The following is a 12610-nucleotide window of genomic DNA, read 5'->3' as shown; positions in this document are numbered from 1 at the left end:
AGAGAGAAACAACAATCAGCTGCCTCCCGCACCCCCCCCCCCCCCCCCACCAAGGATCAAGCCAGGGCATGTGTCCTGACTGGCAACTGAGCTACACCAACCAGGGCTAAATGTCCCTTTAAGTATTGCATTAGCAGAGTCTTCTTTGAACACCAGAGATAGCTAACAGTTATCTTCTTAGCATATGCCACAGATGAAATGTTAAGGTACATTTGTGATTTACCCCATTTACCCAATCACCGTATTAGGTATGTTTTGTTAACTTCATTTTTTTAGAGGAAATGCCTAAGACACACAGCTGGTAAATAACCTAGTGAATCTAAGTCTACATCGCTCTGATCCCACATCCATGCTCTTACAACCATTGCCCTGCCTCCTTGTCAAAAGCCCTGGTTTCTCCAAAAATTGGCTTCTAATTCTTGATTTACTCAATTACGTATTGAGGCAGTGAAAGAATCTGTTTTTCTTTTTCTTTCTTTTTTTTTTTTTTTCCAGAATATACCTCTTGATTTCAGGGAAGAAGGGAGAGGGAGAGAGAGAGAGAAACGTCAACGATGAGAGAGAATCACTGATCAGCTGCCTCCTGCATGCCCTCTACTGGGGATCGAGCCCGAAACCCGGGCATGTGCCCTTGGCTGGAATTGAACCTGGGACCCTTCAATCCACAGGCCGACACTCTATCACTGAGCCAAACCAGCCAGGGCTAGGATCTGCTTTAAGGAGCTTACACACTAGTGGGAGGAAATGATGAATGGTTCCTTCTTAGTTCTGAGATTCACTAAGTGGCCATGTGAGGATGGTAGGTACCTGGGTTATTTTGGGGTGTGGGAGAAGCACTGGCTTCAAATTCACAGGGCCATGGGTTTAAGTTCATTTGGGAGGTATTTGAAGACTCCTGGAAAGAGAGCCTTTGAGCTATTAAAGGGTAGGTAGGAGGATTTCCATAGACAGCATCAAAATGTACAGGAAGTCACCTGATTAAAACAAGCAGATACTTGCTGGGCCTGGAGTGGCTTGGTTGAGTGTCGTACTGTGCACGGAAAGGTTGTCAGTTCGACTCCTGGACAGGCCATATACCTGGGTTTCGAGTTGAGTCCCATATGGAAATGTTTCTCTCACATAGATGTTTCTTTCCCTCTCCCTTCCTCTCTGTAAAATCCATTTTTAAAAACCATTAAAAACAAAAACGAGCAGACACTCAAGAATTGTAGGATGGTAGGGAAAAAAAAGACTTTAAAAGGTTGTTTATTCACTGATGTAAGAACTCTTGATGCTTTACTATGGGGTTTGAATTTTACTAGGGAAAATGATCTAAAGATTTATCAGTGCAGTGACCTAGTTGAAAACATCTAAGAGGCATTTTAGGAAGAGAAATCCTGAAGCAGAATTCAGAATAAATGGGGGAGAGGTGACATTTTATAGAAGGGGGCCCAGAAAAATGGGAAGTAGTTGCCCTCCGAAGGCGCCCCATTTTTAAAACCCTATTCTCTTGGGTGTGTTTGAGTATATGAAGCATGTTGGATGGAGGAACAAGGTATTGTTTGGACTTGTCCCTGTTGTGACAGGGCTCCAGGTGTGGTAGGTGAGGTCATAACCAAACACTTGTACTTCAGGATGGACTTGGCTGAGGGGTGGGGACCGGTTTCTAATCTTTGCCTTGGGTGAAAGGAATGGGAGTTGTAATGCACAGGTTGCTAAAACAAAGCCAGCTCTCTGTCACCTCCTTGCACAGGTAAGTAGAAAGCCTTGCTAAAATACCAAATGACGGATTTCCTTTTTCGAAAGATTGCATTTCTTTAAGGGGTCGAAGATTCCGTCTACTTTCTACCAACAAGAAGTTTCCTCCTAGTTGGTTCTGTTCTTCAAGTTCTCTGCTGGGATCGTTTTTTCCCCCGTTTTTTTTCCCTTCTGCCTCCTACTGTGTAGATTATCATTAGAAGGTAAAACAAACAAGGGTGTTGTAACAATGGTGAATACCCACGTAGCTTGTAAGGCATGACTCTGTTCCCAAGAACCCATGTCCACACAAGCTGTGTTTAGAATTCTTTTTTCCTTCAACTTGATATATTTGTTTGAATTGGTGGTATAAATTCACTTTTAAATGTTTAGGATTAAATTATTTTGTTAAAAGTGTTTATAGTTTTCAATTACAGAACCATGACTATATTCTTAATAAATCAGAAGTCTATGAACAAGCATGCTTTGTAAGTCTCCAGCAATCTAGCTAGAATATTGGGATATCAAAAGTGACAGCTGTCCAAAAACAGGATTTTTTTTTTTTTAATCTCCAAAAGAAATAACTGCATTGGGGTAGGGGCAGAGAATGAGGCTATATAAATTAGAGCGAAAGAAGTCCTTCCTTAAAGTGTTGCAGAGCACATTTTTGTGATTCACATTTGGATTTGAATCTGTGGGTTTTATAATTTAGAAAACAGCCTTTCTGTAAAATTCACATCCCATACCCTCGCATTAGCTGGTGTTAAATGTCTAGGCTTTAGGTCCCACTTTTAGTGCATTTTCATTTGCATTAATTTATACCCTTTTATAACCATTTAAAGAGTAAATTAAGATGCTTTATTTTTCTTTGTTTAAGATGCTTACTTTTTAAATTATAAGCGGAAGGAGTAACAAAGCCATGCATTTGAAGGAGAATAACCCATAGATAGGACACCCAAATTGTTACCCATCAAATTTATTTTCTCAGCAGGCCATTTTCTAAACCCAAATGTTTATTTCTTCCCCAAAATGGAAATTCTTGATGTTGTTGCTGAATATAAATGTAATATATATTTGTTTCATAAATGTAAACAAACTTAAGTAAAAGTCCTTTATATATAGTCACAAGTTTCAGTTCCATAGCTCATTGTTCACAGTTAGGTATAACTTTTTCTGAGCAAATACTAAGAATTTTTTTTAGTATTTTGTATATATAAGTCTTATAAGTATGTGTTTTAATAAAAGTGAGGTTATGCTACACTTTCCTTGTCAGTATTTGAAACCTATTATTCTTTTTTTAAAATATTTTTTTTATTAATTTTAGAGAGGAAGAGACAGAAACAGCAATGATAAGAGAGAATCATTTGCTCAGCTACCTCCTGCAGGCCCCCCACTGGGGATTGAGCTTGCAACCTGGACATGTGCCCTGACTGGGAATGGAACCATAACCTGCTGGTTCATAGGTTGATGCTCAACCACAGCCAGACTAGCCGGGCTGAAATCTTTTTTTAAAAATATTTTTATTGATTTCAGAGAGGAAGGGAGAGAGAGATAGAAACATCAATGATAACCGAAACCGGTTTGGCTCAGTGGATAGAGCGTTGGTCTGTGGACTGAAAGGTCCCGGGTTTGATTCCAGTCAAGGGCATGTACCTTGGTTGTGGGCACATCCCCAGGTGGGGGGGCGTGCAGGAGGCGGCTGGTTGATGTTTCTTTCTCATCGATGTTTCTAGCTCTCTATCCCTCTCCCTTCCTCTCTGTAAAAAATCAATTAAATATATTTTTAAAAAAACAAAAAAACATCAATGATGAGAGAGAATCATTGATCGGCCCCCACCCCCACTGGGGATGGAGCCCGCAACCTGGGCATGTGTCCTGACCAGAAATCAAACCATAAACTCCTAGTTCATAGATAGATGCTCAACCACTGAGCCACGTTGGCTGGACGAATCTATTATTTTTAATGGCTGCACAGTAGCATACAATATTTTATTTAATACTAGAGGCCTGCCCTAGCCGGTTTGGCTCAGTGGATGGAGCGTCGGCCTGCGGACTGAAGGGTCCCAGGTTCGATTCCAGTCAAGGGCATGTACCTTGGTTGTGGGCACATCCCCAGTGGGGGTTGTGCAGGAGGCAGCTGATCGATGTTTCTCTCTCATCGGTGTTTCTAACTCTCTGTCCCTCTCCCTTCCTCTCTGTGAAGAATCAATAAAATATATTAAAAAAAAAAATTCTAGAGGCCCGGTGCATGAAATTTGTTCATGGGTAGGGTCCCTAGGCCTGGCCGGAGATCAGGGCTGATCTGTGGGGAAACTGGTGGGGCAATCGGGGCACCCGCTCACCCCCACCTTGGCCTGGCACCGCCCACTCACCTGCTCCACTTTCCCCCCAAGGTCCTGCTCTCATTGGGGCCCATTGAGCCGGCAGCACCTCCACTGCTGCCCACTGCCAGCACCACGTCACTTATGGCCGCCATGTTCCATACCACCTCCTGGTGGTCAGTGTACATCTAACTCCCGGTTGGTCAAACTCCAGCCCGTGGGGACAATTTGCATATTAGCATTTTATTATATAGGATTGTTTACAATATTTTGTTAATGCTGCAGTGAACATTTTATTTTGTTTTTAAATACATGTTTTATTGATTTCAGAGAGGATGGGAGAGGGAGAGAGAGAGAAACATCAATGATTGCTGCATCGAACATTTTAAAAGGTAAATGTTTGAATATTTGTGCAAATGTATATAGGATGCATTACTATATTATCAGATTGAATATGTGTTTATTGGCCATTGTTATTTCTTCTGTGACTTGGTTTATATCCTTTGCTCATTGTTCTATTTGTTTACTTAAAGGAACTATTAAAAATATATACCTTTTGTTAAGTACACTGTAAAATTATGTTTTTGATTTGTCATGTATATTTTTACTTATTTATGATGCCTTTTGAGGTACAGATGTGTCAAATTGTTAGGAGTCAAATCTTTGAATCTTTTCCTTTATCAATTGGCTATTTTGGTGTGATGATCTATTTTGCAAAATCATTTTTGTTTTGCAAATTCACCATCTGATTATCCAATAATGTGGTTATTGATTAAAGCTGGTATTGAAAAATTATTTCTGTGCTCGCTTGAACAGCACATATACTAAAATTGGAACAATACAGAGAAGATTAGCACGGCCCCTGCGCAAGGATGACATGCAAATTGGTGAAGCGTTATAAAAAAAAAAAAAGAAAAATTACTTCCCTCCCCATGATTTAAATGTACTTAGTAAGACTATCCCCTTACAACTAAGTTTCTTTTCATGTAGATGATTTTACTAATTCCTGTCCAAATTTGGTTCACTATGCCCCAATTTCACTATATTTTAGGTTTTCTTTCTGAATCTTTTATTAGATTTTTTAAAAGTATGGAATAATTTTTTTAAACTGTAGAAAGAATGACTGGGGCAAAAATGCCAAAAATATTTTATAACCTAAGCAAAAGAAAGAACAGGTCATGTAGAAAAAAAAAGTTATGCCCAGTCGGTGTGGCTCAGTGGTTGAGCATCAACATATGAACCAGTAGGTCACGGTTCGATTCCTAGTCAGGGCACATGCTCAGGTTGCACGCTTGAGCCCTAGTAGGGGGCGTGCAGGAGGCAGCCAATCAATGATTCTCTCTCATCACTGATGTTTCCATCTATCTCTCCCTCTCCCTTCCTCTCTGAAATCAATAAATATTTTTTTAAAAAGTTATAGTACTAATCTTTTTATCATATCTGTTGTAATGGGAAAGTCTGACATATCACAAATTTTGGAAGTACCTTTTCTTTTTCTTTTTAAAAAATATTTTATTGATTTTTTTTTACAGAGAGGAAGGGAGAGGGATAGAGAGTTGGAAACATCGATGAGAGAGAAACATCGATCAGCTGCCTCCTGCACACCCCCCACTGAGGATGTGCCTGCAACCAAGGTACATGCCCTTGACCGGAATCAAACCTGGGACCCATCAGTCTGCAGGCCGACGCTCTATCCGCTGAGCCAAACCAGCCAGGGCATAGAAGTGCGTTTTCTAAACAAAATTAACTATTAGCAATCTGACTACATGTGGAATTTTGTAATACAAGGACTCACTGAAAATACAACTGGTAGCTCCTGACTCAGCTTTCTATGGTTCTAGACAGGCAAGACTGCTTTTCTGGAGGGGTGCCATCATACCAGGGTGAATTGTTCGTTTTCAGTCGCGGAGGCCAGTTCGTTAGTCATAATTGGCGAATGACACATGAAACTGGACTAGGAGAGGTTGTGGGATTGGACCCAGGGCAAATTTCTCACGGGCTTCAAACAAATGTCCTTCTGTTCTTACCACACTCTCTCCATGCCTATCCTGACTTTTGACTCTCTGAACCAATCACAGTTCTGCTTTTCGTATTGGTCCAATTTAAAGTTTTTATAGACTAGTATACAGAAGAATATAGAGACCCTTCTCTATGAAGGTGGTTGAGAGCTAATATGGTTGCATGATTCAGGAAATCAAAGATCAGGACAGGACCTGTCAGCGTAGTTCAGTGGTTGAGCATCGACCTATGAACCAGGAGGTTCAGGGCACATGCCTGGGTTGTAGGCTCGATCCCCAGTGTGGGGTGTGCAGGAGGCAGCTAATAATGACTCTTTCATCACTGATGTTTTTCTTTCTCTCTCTCTTCATCTCTAAAATCAATAAAAATATGTGTGTGTTTTTTTAAAAAAAAAGATCAGGACAGACATAGCAGGCATGTGGCAGGAACAGAATGTATTGCCTACATTTATATTTGAAAGAAATGGTTAAGTTTTTCTGAATTCTGTCCCAAAGGTCTATGGACTCATAGTTAAGAATCTCACATTACAAAAAACAAACAAACAAACAAAAAAAAACACAACACGAAAATGAAAAAAAAAAAATCTCACATTACAGGTTCCTCTGATGGTCCTCTGATTAGAGCAGCCAGAGCAGAGATATCTCAGGCCTGCCTTGGGGCATTTGCTCTGTCTGTTTTCTTGCTTGAACCACTTTCCCCTTGAAATCCATTTACCCTCACCTCCCTCAGGTCTGTGCTTAAATTTCAACTTCTTAGTGACACTACCTTGACCACCTGATTTAAAAGTCTACACACACACACACACACACACACACACACACACACACACGCCACCCAGTCACTCCCAATCTCCCTTGATCTACACTTTTCCATAGTACTTTCTACTATTACATAATTACTTTGTTTATTGTTTATTGTCTGCCTTCTCCCACTAGAATTTAAGTTCCACAAGAGCAGCGATCGCTATCCACTGATAATATTGCAAGTCAGGAAGACCAGCTCAGATTCAGCAGTGGGGAAAGAAATTCCTCCTCTTTGGATGAGCTACAACATATTGTGGCTTTTTTTCTTTTACGTCTATTATGTATGTTTCGAGTGATGTATTGTTAAGTCTCTGGTTCTTTAACTGAGCATTTTCATGCATCAATCACTTACTGCAATCTGTGTAGTCTAGCAAATATGATTTAAAATTGGTTTGAAACTCACCTATTTTGGAAATATTTGAGATAAAGAATAGGTAACTTCCAGAATAGGAGGGGAAAAAAAAAGTAGAATAAGAGAGTGTTTAAAATCAGAAACTGCTGGGATAACTATGTCAAACAGTAATGTTAACAAACCAACCTAATTTTAGTGCACTAAATTTTTAAAACACTCTACTCTTATCCATCTGGCATTAATAACAGATTGCTCTTCCAAGAAATTGTTTGTCTTATGATTGGCCCAAAGTACCACATTCAAGTTCAAAGTCATATATGTTTTTGTCTCTCATGATTGTTGATAACTAATAGACATCAGTTTGGTAAGATTCAAAGTTGAGCCCTGGCCAGTTTTGCTCAATGGATAGAGTGTCAGTCCTTGGACTGAAGGGTCCAGGGTTCGATTCCAGTCAAGGGCATGTACCTCAGTTGCAGGCTCAATCCCCGGCCCTGGTCAGGGCACCTACGGGAGGCAATCAATGATGTGTCTCTCTCACATTGATGCTTCTCTCTCTGTCTTTCCCCCTCCCGCCCATTCTCTCTCTAAAAAAAAAAAAAAAAATCAATGAAAAAATAGCCTCAAGTGAGGATTAACACCAAAAAAAATTGAAAGTTGACACAATTGAATCTTATCCATATGAATAAAGCAATAGACACAGTCGACCTCATCTACCTTGGAGCAGGACTCGGAACAATATGGTAGCTCCCAAAAGCAAATTCAAGTACACAAAGAGCATTAACCAGTAAGGTACATTTTCTGAAGAATCTGGAGTAAAACACAGGCAACATATAGTAAAACAATACAAATGCTCAGTAGCCGTTTCTATTTTATTTTTTAAATATATTTTTATTGATTTCATAGAGGAAGGGAGAAGGAGAGAGGGATGGAAACATCGGTGAGAAAGAATCATTGATTGGCTGCCTCCTGCACACTCCATACTGGGGATCAAGCCCGCAACCCTGGCATGTGCCCTTGACCGGAATCGAACCTGGGACCCTTCAGTCTGCAGGCTGACACTCTATCCACTGAGCCAAACCAGCTAGGGCCGTTTCTATTTTCTTCATGAAGTTCCTTTTTTAACCAGTCTGTTAGCCCTCAAATATTTATTTTATTGTTCTAAGTAGTTCTATTTTGCTTCTTACCAAATATTTGCCCCCAGATAAATAGCTCTCTTCCTAGGAGAGGAATCCTGTTCTTTCAATTGTCCCGTTCTGCCATCTTTGCCGGCTGTCTTTTGTCTTTATGCTCATGACCTCAGGTTAACAACATGGCTGCCTCAACTCCAGCTCTCATACCTGTGTCTGTGTCCATTTAGCAGGGAAGGAAAAGCCTTCCCAGAGTGCCTCTAAGCCAGCTTTCCTAGGTAAGGTCTGAGTAAGTGAGCAGAAGTTATTGGCACATTGCTATGTCAGGTATAATTTGGGTTTAAGTAAAAAGGAGGGGGGCAAGGATCTTGAGTAGACAATCAGCAGTGTCAGGCACAGCTGAGCTCTCTATGGGCGGATGTCCTGGTTCTCTGGCCCAGTGATTGTTTGCTTGGCGTCTGCTCCTAACATACGCTCTTTCTTGGTTCAGTCAGGACTCAGTGCTTCCTCCTGCTGACTCAGCCTTTCCTCCACTCACTGACACAGCAGGCACCCCTGAGTCTCTACCACATGCTGCTCCTGTGGGTCCCAGAGCAGCCACACAAAGCTCTCAACTGCCTTTCGTGACACCCAGTGTCCAAGGCCTAGATCTTCCTTATGATAACCTGCCCCCACCCCTCACCCCTTCTTAACACTGTTGGCATGGAGCCGTCATCCTGCCTAAGGGTTGTCTTCCAGGCTCTTGAATGTCTTGTTCTGGGAACCACCCTCTTCCCTGCCCCAGATCCCAACCTGTGGCTCTGCCTTCCTTACTTGCCTCTCTTCCTTTTATCCCATCAACTCCCAGGCCTGGAAGTATAACACCTCTTATTTCTTCTATGCCGTATCCTCTTTTTTCCCATCTCCAATCTCCTGGTTAAGTCCTTTATATTTTTATCTATCTATCTATCTATCTATCTATCTATCTATTTATCTTATTGATTTCAGAGAAAGGAAAGGAGAGGAGAGAGAGATAGAAACATTAGTGATGAGAGAGAATCATCAATAGGCTGCCTCCTGCATGCCCCACACTGGGGATCAAGCCCACAACCTGGGCATGCACCCTGACCAAGAATTGAACCATGACCTCCTGGTTCATAGGTCAACCCTCAACCACTGAGCCACGCCAGTTGGGTGAGTCTTAATGTTAGACAGGAGACTCTTCTGTACGTCATAGCAGAAACTACGGGAACTAAAGGAACTTTCTTTTTTTAAGGTATAATTTTTTTATTCATTCACACTGGACAGCTATTGCTGTGTTGGTGGTTGCAACCTGGGCATGTGCCCTTGACCGGAATCAAACCCGGGACCCTTCAGTCCATAGGCCGATGCTTTATCCACTGAGCCAAACTGGCCAGAGCTAAAGGAACTTTTAATAACCCTTTCTCTCTTGACAATGCTGGAATACAAAGCCCTTTTTTTCCTCTGCAAAATTCTGTTTTGGGTTGCACAACATTGGAAAAGCAACTATGTATGCATAAAAATGGTTAAAATGGCACATTGTATGTTATGTATTTTTTACCACAATTTAAAAACATTAATAATGTAACATACCCCAAATCACTGAATTGTACACTTTAATGGGTACATTATAGGGTATGTGAATTACATCTGAATAAAGCTGTTACAAAGATCCTGTTTTCAATGTCAAAACCTGAATGCCTTCTTTTTCTTGGGTAACAACTCGACTTCACCTTCGCTCCCATCTTCCAGTCACAGCAAATGGATTGTTTAGGTCAAAGACAGGTATAAGGAAAGACAAGAGAAGAAAAGAGCATTAATTTTGGCTTAAAATAAATAGTTCCATTAAATATATCTATATATATATATATAAAAGCCTAAGCGACCGAACAAATCGACTGGTCACTATGACGCGCACTGACCACCAGCGGGCAGGTGCTCAATATAGGAGTTGCCCCCTGGTGGTCAGTGTGCTCCCACAGCAGGGGTGCAGCTCAGCTGACCCAACGGTGCCAGAAGTGGGGCGCATGGCTGGCAAGTGCAGCTGTGGCAGCACGAGCCTCTTCCGCCTCTGGGGCAGCGCTACTGAGCGGAGGCAGGTGCAGCAAGGCCGGGATGAGTGGGAGCAGCACAGCTTGGGCTTCTCCCTGGCTGCCTGCCCTTCGAGCACTACCACATCCCTTGGGGGATGTCAGAATGCCAGTTTTGGATTTGCAAGAAGGAGCAGACCAGACTGAGGGACCCCACTGGTGCACGAATCCGTGCACCGGGCCTCTAGTACAGCGGTCACCAACCTTTCCGACCTCACGGACCACCAGTGGTCCATGGACCACCAGTTGGCAACTGCTGCTCCAAAGGTTTCCTTAAACCAGCGGTTGCCAACCTTTTGGATCTCAGAGACCACCATTTTATATATTATGCACACTGTATGGCACCTTGCTTTAAAAATATATGTATATGTTGTTGTTAATATATTTTTATTGACTTCAGAGAGGAAGGGAGAGGGAGGGAGAGAGAAACATCAATAATGAGATAATCTTTGATTGGCTGCCTTCTGCACGCCCCACACTGGAGATCAAGCCTGCAACCTGGGCATGTGCCCTGATGGGAATTGAACTGTGACCTCCTGGTTCATGAAGTCAACGTTCAACCATTGAGCTACGCTGGCTGGGCCCATCCTGCCTCTCGTACTCTCAGAACCCCCCTTCCCCTGGCCTGGCCTGGGCTGCCTCTGGAAGATGGCTATTCAGGGGTGTGTGTGTCTGGGGGGATGTGTGTGGGTATGGGGGTGCTGGTCCAGGGGGGAGTCACCCACTCCTTCTTCAGGTTCTGAGGCTCAGATTTCATCTGCCCACCGCCCTCTTTCCCGGTCCGGCTCTGCAGGCACCTGTTTAGCAGAATGAGCAGAGCAGAAGAGAAACAAACAGAAGTGGTTATAGCTGCACCCGCCATTAGTTAGCAGTGGTCCTTGCCTCACTCTGTGGCATCTATGATTATTACACGGGATGCCTATTAGAGCCGAAAAGTGTTTAGATGGGCGCGGGGGCGGGGGGAGTACCTTTCAGATGAGGAATATGGATACTGGATTTCAGGGGTTGCCACCACCACTTGGACCTCGGAGCTTGCAAACCAGGGTGGTGTTGAATCAGGAAATAGCGGTTCTGGGGATTTAAAAGGTGAATGGAGGGGAGGGGCCCCCAGATCCATTTACTAGGTTCAGGATTTCGTGCCTTTCCCCTGTAGTTCCCTCCCCCTGCTCTGTGCAGCGGCACCGTGCTTTGAATAAAGGTCAGCAAGGGGGTCACCCTCCTGATTATTCTCTTCCGTGCGGCAGGAGGAGGAAGCCGGGCTCCCTCATCCGCCCCTAAGTCGCCGCACCATCCTGACAGCTGCAATTCCCTCCCAGGGGCTGCAGAGCTTCTGGGGTTGCCATGGTCCATGGGAGTGAAATGCCGGCCGCCCTCTGCCGCACCAGCCCGGAGCGGGCTGTCGCTGTCACCCCTCCGGTCCCTCTCCAAAGCTTTTCAAAGAGATCCCCGGGCGGGGGAGGGCTGGGAGGAGGGGACAGGACACTAACCAGGGCTTCAGTCCAAGCGGCGGGGGCGAATCAAAGAGGCCTTTCTCAAACGACCGGAGGAGGGGCTGGGCTCGTTTCAAGGGGTTTTCAGCCCTCGGTCCTTTCCGGCGCTTCGCTGGCTTCCCTGGCTGCGGGCAGCGCCTGTCGGCCTCTCCCCCCGGGAGTCCTCACCCCGATCCTCCCCGGAGGGAGGGAGGATGCTCCCTACTCGGAGCGGGCTGAGCGAGCGCACCTCCTCCTCGATTCTTTCAAAGAATTTCTCGCCCCCCGGGAGGTTGGGGGGGAGGGCAGGCGCGGGGAGAAGAGGGACGGGGAGGCCGAGCCGCAGATTAACCGGCTGGGGTCCCGGCTGGATGGGGCGTGGGGTGTGACTCGCACATTCTGGGACTGAAATGCGGAACTGAAATGCCGAGCAGCCCGAGCGCAGGCCCCCGCGGGGTCCTTGGCGCCTTCCTCCGGGCCCGGGGCCGCGGGCGCGGGGTCCGGGCTCGGGTCCCCGGGTCGCGGCGGGTGCAGACAAAGCGGCGGGGTACGCGGGGCCGGGGCGCGGGGCGGCCGAGGGCGGGGCGCGCGGGGGAGGAGCCGCCCCGGCGTCTGGTGCAGGCGGCGCGCGCCCGCCCGGCCCCGCGGCGGCGCGTCACGCTGTCCCCGCCCCGCCCCGCCCCGCGCCGACAAGCCGGGAGGCGGGAGGCGGG

General features: G+C 44.8%; 1 long non-coding RNA gene and 1 other non-coding gene across 3 annotated transcripts; one reads left to right on the top strand and one right to left on the bottom strand.

Moving 5' to 3' along the window:
• The first annotated feature begins 4837 nt into the window (after positions 1–4837).
• Positions 4838–4944, top strand: LOC114231953 (U6 spliceosomal RNA). The gene has a single exon (XR_003617988.1). It is a non-coding gene; the product is annotated as a U6 spliceosomal RNA (small nuclear RNA).
• A 5003-nt stretch (positions 4945–9947) lies between these two features.
• Positions 9948–12461, bottom strand: LOC114231861 (uncharacterized). Of its 2 annotated transcripts, XR_008555313.1 has the most exons (4): positions 11916–12461; positions 11397–11499; positions 11154–11225; positions 9948–10083 (listed from the first exon to the last, which is right to left on the bottom strand). It is a non-coding gene; the product is annotated as an uncharacterized LOC114231861 (long non-coding RNA). The 2 variants fall into 2 exon arrangements; XR_008555314.1 differs by lacking the exon at positions 11154–11225.
• Between the last annotated feature and the right edge of the window lie 149 nt (positions 12462–12610).

This window comes from Eptesicus fuscus, chromosome 23, assembly GCF_027574615.1.
Source record: "Eptesicus fuscus isolate TK198812 chromosome 23, DD_ASM_mEF_20220401, whole genome shotgun sequence".
Lineage (NCBI taxonomy): Eukaryota > Metazoa > Chordata > Mammalia > Chiroptera > Vespertilionidae > Eptesicus > Eptesicus fuscus.
The sequence above is the reverse complement of the archived record's forward strand: the minus strand, read 5'-3'. Positions and strand labels throughout refer to the sequence as shown.